General features: G+C 47.1%; 1 non-coding gene across 1 annotated transcript; it reads right to left on the reverse strand.

Annotated features, from left to right (window-relative positions):
• Nucleotides 1-5943: 5943 nt before the first annotated feature.
• trnay-gua (transfer RNA tyrosine (anticodon GUA)) lies at nucleotides 5944-6031 on the reverse strand. Its single transcript is given in 2 exon segments — nucleotides 5944-5979; nucleotides 5995-6031. It is a non-coding gene; the product is annotated as a tRNA-Tyr (tRNA).
• Between the last annotated feature and the right edge of the window lie 1061 nt (nucleotides 6032-7092).

Consider the following 7092-nt stretch of genomic DNA (forward strand, 5'->3'; position numbering starts at 1 on the left):
CATCACAAAGTGGCTAAACGTGTTGCATTAAGGCGTACGGCACGTAGACTCCTCCTCTGTTAGAATGCATGTGTGTGTCTGTGTGTCTGTGTGTCTGTGTTGATTCATCAAACAGGAAGTTGGCTTCATAATTAATTTCCTGTCTTACTGTCAGTTAGATGGATGGGTGTGATAAAGGTGCAGCAGAGAGAAATGCAACAAAGAAGATAACAAAATATTTGTCTTCTGTTCTGCTTCAGACGACGGATCACAACGGAGCCTTTGTGTGTGTGTGTGTAACTGATAAGATGATATGGTTGCACCACCATTTTGCCTTTACAGTAAACGCATTTTAACAGCAACCACGTTTGTCTGGATGTTTACCTCCTCTCAGCAGATCAGAACTAAAGCAACCAAAGCAACGGCACAGAGAAAAACAAACCAAGTCTGGAGCCTTTAATGGTAGAGTGAGTACGAGCTGAACGAGTCCTGGAACAACTACAGAGAGATCCACTCCTCTGTTGATTGATCTAAAACCACAGAGGGTTGCTTGAGATGAACTGTCAGGTGTCTGGAGATGGAATGACATAACTAGACAACAAAATAGGAGGATCTGAAGCTGAAGAGAGGAGTGCAAATGATCGAACAGCAAAGTTTTAAAGCTGCTTTAAAGGTAAACAGGGACAGCCAATACTTATAACAACTTACTCACTGATTTAGACCAGAATAAATGAACTAGAGACTTTAAAATGACTTCAAACACCTTCCCTGCGTGAACAGAGGAGCTATAATAAGTGTAAGGCACGTGCTCACTAAAGCCATAAGTATACAGTCAGTTCTAGTCCTGTGTTATTTTCCGGTGACATCTGAACAGCCTGCTACCCCATCTAACATGTGACACCTGCAGCACCAGCACATTAACAACATGACACCACAGAGGCCCGTCAATGTGGGACTTCTGCCTTTGTGCGTCATTTGAATGTGAAGAAGAACCAATCAATCAAATAGGAGTTGTTAATTGTTGGATATTATTCTAGATCTGCAGAGAAAAAGAACTCCTAACTCTGCCAACACGTGTTCCCTGTTCATTTATTAGGATAGAGAAACCAGGTCATGGTAAGAGCAAAGTCTGTGATGTACTGCAGAACGCAATGCAAATCCAGCTGGGACATAAAAATAAAGGTACAGGATTCTCAGTCGCTTCCGAAAATATGTTGTTGATTTATGGATGTTTGCAGATATGAGGATTTACGGCGTTTAATCAGACAGGAAGCTGGAGGCTCTGCGTCTGCTTTTCAGGTTACTGGCACCGGGAGTCTGGAGAGGCAGGATGGTGAGGTGATATGTTCAAACTTGACTCCATTTCAATCCATTAACCCGCAAGGACAGACGACAAATCATCAACAACAAGCCAGGGAGGGGTGATTTGCTCAGTGGCACCTCAGCAGGGTGGGGATTTGCCAAAAGGAGGGCTTGATTCAGGGCCACGGTGGCCACAGGCAGCCACGGCCACAGCTGTTCTGTGTGCAGGCCCAAGTGGTGAGATTCTGGTTGCCTGCACTCGCCAAAACTTGGTCCGAGTGTTGCTAACTGGGACAAATGTTTCGGCTCGAATCGGCACGTCTGCACCCCAAAACCCTGATGAATCTGGCCGCCGTGCGAGAGCCTGAGCCAGCTGATGTTTGGCCCTGTGGTGCTCACAACACAGAGCACAGCGCCGACACTTACAGCTCTGACTTTCATACCCCCGGTAATTCCTTCGATTGATCATTTTCTGACATTAAGACGTAATAAAGTGTTCCCCTCATGTTGTAGAGAAAGTCTTTACACTGTATGGAAATCACTGCTGGCCTCCAAATCTGTGTATGACGGAGACAGTGTCAACAAAATACTCTGCAGTACAACAGCTATATTTCACACACCCACAAACACACTGCTGTCCTCCTGTTCGGACACCCAGAGGACACGTCGGCTCTGCAACCAATCTGTGTCTCCGCCTTGTCCTCCTCTCCTCTTCTCTCCTCTCCTCTCCTCTCCTCTCCTGTTTCTTCCAGGCTGCAGGAGCGTCTTCCCTTTCCTTTTTTTTGTTCTCTCCATCCATCCATCACGGCGTCACAGGGAGCCGTCCGGCCTCCTCTGTGCTCTGCACCACCCACGGTTTGCCTCAGGGCCTGATGGTTTGAGTCTGCCGGTCACCTGCTTATCTGCTCTTCACACCTTCCTTCCTTCGTTCCTTTTTCTTCATCGCAATCTTTCGAAAGTTACCATCACCTCAGTTTTCATCTCGATGTGTGTGTGGCGTGTTTGTGTCTCTTGTCTGCATATGAATCCTCTGGTAGTTATTTGATAGTTGGTTAATTGTCATTTCCTCTTGCTTCATGCTTAATTCCTTAATGGGAATGAGGATCTGCCTGTGCGTCTTCACCTTTTCTTCTTCTCTCCATCCTTTCTCTCACCTCTCTGGTTTCTCTCTGTAACTGCGGGACCATCTGTCTCCTTCACAGGCAAGTTGTGCCCTCATATGTGTGTGTGTGCAGCAGGGGGGCTGCTGGTGATTGGCAGGGTGGAAGCCAGTGAGGATCCTCTGTGGAGATTCCTTGGCCAGGCAGCGGGTCGATAGTCTGGGCGGGTCCAGGCCTCACGACCCGGGTCACACTGAGCTCCCATGACTGAGATGATGGGATGATGGGATGATGAGGTAAGGGAAGAGGACAGTATAACATAACTGAGCCATTAGGCCTTTACTCTACCTGTCCTACTATGATGGATGTGAGAGAGAGGGAGAACACGAGAGAGAGAGCGAGAGAGAGAAAGAGAGGGAGAGAGGGAGAGAGAGAGAGAGAGGGAGAGAGAGGGAGAGAGGGAGAGAGAGGGAGAGAGAGAGGGAGAGAGAGAGTGAGAGAGAGAGAGAGAGGGAGAGAGAGAAAGAGAGGGAGAGAGGGAGAGAGGGAGAGAGAGGGAGAGAGAGAGAGAGAGAGGGAGAGAGAGGGAGAGACATTTTTTTGTCCACCATGAGGCAGTGTTGTAAACAAGAAGTAAAAAAAAACACAACTGCGTACCATCAACTGCGTGTTGATGCTTATGGTTACCATGGCAACTGCAAAGTGACAGTTTTTTTATTATGTTTTTCTCCTTCCCGTGAACACGACACGCCCACGCAATAATAGAGCCACTGTGTCTCTGCAGGCCAGTTGGACATCAGACAGCCAGTGTGTGTGGCTGTGTGTGTGTTTGTGTGTGTGTGTGTGTGTGTGTGTATATAGCCAGAATTTTCCTTTTTTTATGGCAAGTGACAGAAAAGTCTGCGTTAAGGTCAGGATGTACAGCAGCAAGCAGAGCGGGTGGAGGGAGGGAAGAGGGAGTGATCCAGACGGAGAGAGACGGAGAGAGGCACAGGGACTCCTGGAGAGAGGGAGAGACAGAGATAGAGGGAGGAGAGAGAGAGGGAGGAGAGAGAGAAAGCATAAATACATTCTGGTTTATCTCCTCCAAGCTCTGCTGACAGCCAGGACTGGGTAAAGTGCACTCAAACGAATGGGTGAGTGAAAGAGCGAAAAGGAGGGCAGGAGGGATGGGGGATGGGGGGGAGACACAGGGGGGGAGGTGGAGGAGGAGGAGAAGACAGAGAGAGGGTTCACGATCCATCTTCTGGCACATGACACCTGATCAATACTCACTGAACCGCGGCAAAGCACCCACATCTCTCTCCGGCTCTTCCTCCCTCCTGCTTGTTCTCTATCTCCGTCTCCTCCCCTCTCCATCTTCCTCTTTTCTCCCGCGCCTGCGTGCTGTGACCTTCCTCAGTCCAAAACAGGCTCTTCCTCGTCTTTACACGTGTTTCTGCGGGCTGACACTGCCGCCGAGGCCAAAGCCACAGACAGCTGCTTGGTTATCGCCGGTGTGCAGCACATCAGTCCTCACTAATCTCTTTGTTTTCCTGTGAATGTGTTCAGACTGAAGTTTCTGATAGGAAACAGAAGAAGCTTCAACTAAAATATTACAGTTATTTCCCAGAAACTTTAGAAACACACACCAGATGTTGGGCATTGATGAATAGCTGCAAATTACCACAACTAATTAGGATATGACGTAATCCTAGAAAGTAGGGGTTCTCAAACTGTGGAACGTGGTCCAACATCTGGTACATGAAGTGCTGAACTGTAACTGTACCAATGGGGACTTGAATCCTAGAGGTTGATTGACCTGGGCTAGTCTGTGTGTGTGTGTGTGTGCAAAGGGTTCCAATGATCAGCTGTTATCTGATGTGGTACACTGACCTAAACACAAACTATGTCCATGATGGGGAAGTGTGGGGAAACAATCAGCTGTTCCAACCTCCGGCAACCATCTAAGGGTGTGTGTGTGTGTGTGTGTTCCCTATTCAGTGATGAGCTGCATGTAATCTCCAGCTCGTTACTAATTCATCCAATTGGTGTGTGTGTGTGTGTGTGATTGTCTGTGTGTGTGATTGTCTGTGTGTTCCTGCGCAATCTATCATCGTGTGTGTCACATCTGCGTGTTCCGTCAGAGTGATAGATTCCTGGAGTGAGAGAAAGGAGGGAAAGAGACACCAAGATCAAATAAAGCAGGCGGTTGCGAGGCAATGGGCTGTGACGCTGGCGTCTTATGTCATTTCATGAGGCAGCAGATGTGCCATCAAATTCAATTAACAGCCCCACCGCCACCAAATCAGCCCCCCGGCCCCGCCCCCTCCTCTGGTTTTGCAGAATTCCTTGCGATGTTTTCCCTTTCGCCCAGACTGACACAGGCCCATTTCCACCCGCTGCCACTCACAGCTCACATGTTATCGGTGTAATGGACTGAGAGGAATTGATTACCAAACCTGATAGCCGCACATCATTTGATTACTAGTGGCAGCCCCTCTCAGGAAACACAATAACAGTCGTCCCTGGAAGCAACCCCACAAACATGCAAACCCAATGAAAGGTTAATTACTTCATAATCAGTATCTTTTAAAATGCTATTGATGCAGTGGAATCTAATTTGAATCCCATCAACCAAACTGAAATCAATGCCGCGTCTCCCAATCACTTCATTGATTTCTGTTTGCTATTAGGTTACAGTTACTATATGTGTATGGGGAGCCAGAGTGTGTGTCCCTCTCCTGGTGCAGTGTGTACGTGTGTAACAGAAAGTTGTACTACACTAATTGGTTTTGTAATTGGCTACATTTTCTTCCATCTGTGTTGATATTCATGCCAAGCGTTGGACATCAGGCCCTGCTGTTTTACGTCTCCTAGTTTAGGTCTCTTTATATCCGATCATCAAGCTGTGCCTCATCATTTGCATTGATTTGAATGTTTTGGTGTTTTTGCTTGAATTTTGCCATTTGAAGAACTTTATTCTACTTTCTTCTAAAAAAACAGAGAGAGAAATACAAACCTGATTTATATTCAGTTCAATTCCAATGAGGACAAACAGAGGCAAGGCCTGGGGGGGAAGGGGGGGGGGGGGGTGTTGTAGGGATGTAAGGGGGTGGGGAGTGTGTGTGTGTGTGTGCCAGTGGGTTTCTGTGTGTGTGTGTGGGGGGGGGGGGGGGGGGGGGGGGGAGGGCAGAGGAAGCTAAAAGCTCTGATACATGGAAGTAGGGGAGATGTGTTTAGTGACAGGAGGGGTCTGAGGGTCGGCATGACAATGTCACCGCGACCCCCCGCACTACGTCAGAGGAATGCAGGGGACGAGGCTGTGGGCCGGCCTCTGGGGAAAAGGAAGAGGATGGGCGTGACATTAAAGACAGGATGGAGGCTTCAGTCATCCATACCTGTTAGCCTTAAAATGCTCTGAAGTGGATAATGGAATCAGTGTTAGCGAGGAGGACGTGTGTGTGTGGCACTGATGAAGAACAACAAGCCAGTGATGTACGTATGATGAAGCATGACAGGCTCAGTGGACGAAGTTTGGGACAGAACCTCATGTATTTAGAGGGCCATTGTTAAAAATGTGTCCTTCGAGCCGGAGTTGAACCAGCGACCTAAGGATGCCTGGTTTATGCCACTACAGTCCTCCGCTCTACCAACTGAGCTATCGAAGGGATACATGTGGCCCAGAGACGACAGTGTAACCAGGGACCAAATCGTTTGATTGTGTGAAAAGCCCAAATCTTGGTTAATTTAAGAGCTAGACCTCTAGAATTTCAAACGGAGGTGTGTGGCACAGGGATCCATTGGTGTTATTTTGGGGGCAAATTTAATAGTTTGTCCAATTTCCCAAAAACGACGAAGTGTAACCATGGACCAAATCGTTTGATTGTGTGAAAAGCCCATATCTTGGACAAGGAAAAAGCGAAAGCTCTGAAATTTGAAACACACCGTCTACATGACACGAGGATCATTTTCTGTAAGTTTGGGGAAAATTTTATTTTTGGTCCGATTTCCCAAAATGGACCAAATTGTTTGACGACCAGAATGAAGGTGAGGCATTTCTGAATCTGAAAGGATCACAGTCAGTATGAAGCCATGGAGTCACTCTGTCCTTCCTCTGACTGATATTCTCTCTCTGCTCCATCTTATTGCCCAGGTGACCTGCATACTAATGACCGTCATACTTAACAACCTTCTGATAGAGATCATTCACTTCCACTGCTTTGGTGCTGCTGCTCTTAGGTTAAGTGCTCATCTTTATTTTATCTTATTAATATCTAGATGTTAGATTGGAATCTGTCAGTCAGTCAGAAGTTATTTTGTAGGGATAAACACATTTTGTACAGGATTTTTCAAAGTTACTGATCAGACCTTTATGAGCCATTTAACTCGTCTAATGTTCCTGCTTTTTTGTGAAAACTTTGTTTTCCTCTTGGTGTTGACATTTTCCGTAACCGTCCCATTCTGCCGGGAGGTCTAAACACTTCTCTGTTGTTTTCACATCATTCATGGTTTTCGATTCTTTCTCACATTTCACTCAAACACAACTTGTGAAAAACGCTAACATATTCTTGTAAGCACGAACACACACACACACACACACACACAGATATGTACGCACACACCTCCTCTATTGTGCCTCCATTTAGTGAATAATGTATGAGGTGTCTGCTGGTGTGTTTCCCTGACAGATGCTCTCTGCTGTCACTCATCCAGGACTCGGATGCCCCCC

This window comes from Genypterus blacodes, unplaced genomic scaffold, assembly GCF_046128005.1.
Source record: "Genypterus blacodes isolate CSIRO-AG114 ecotype Tasmania unplaced genomic scaffold, CSIRO-AGI_Gbla_v1 ptg000100l_1, whole genome shotgun sequence".
Classification (NCBI taxonomy): domain Eukaryota; kingdom Metazoa; phylum Chordata; class Actinopteri; order Ophidiiformes; family Ophidiidae; genus Genypterus; species Genypterus blacodes.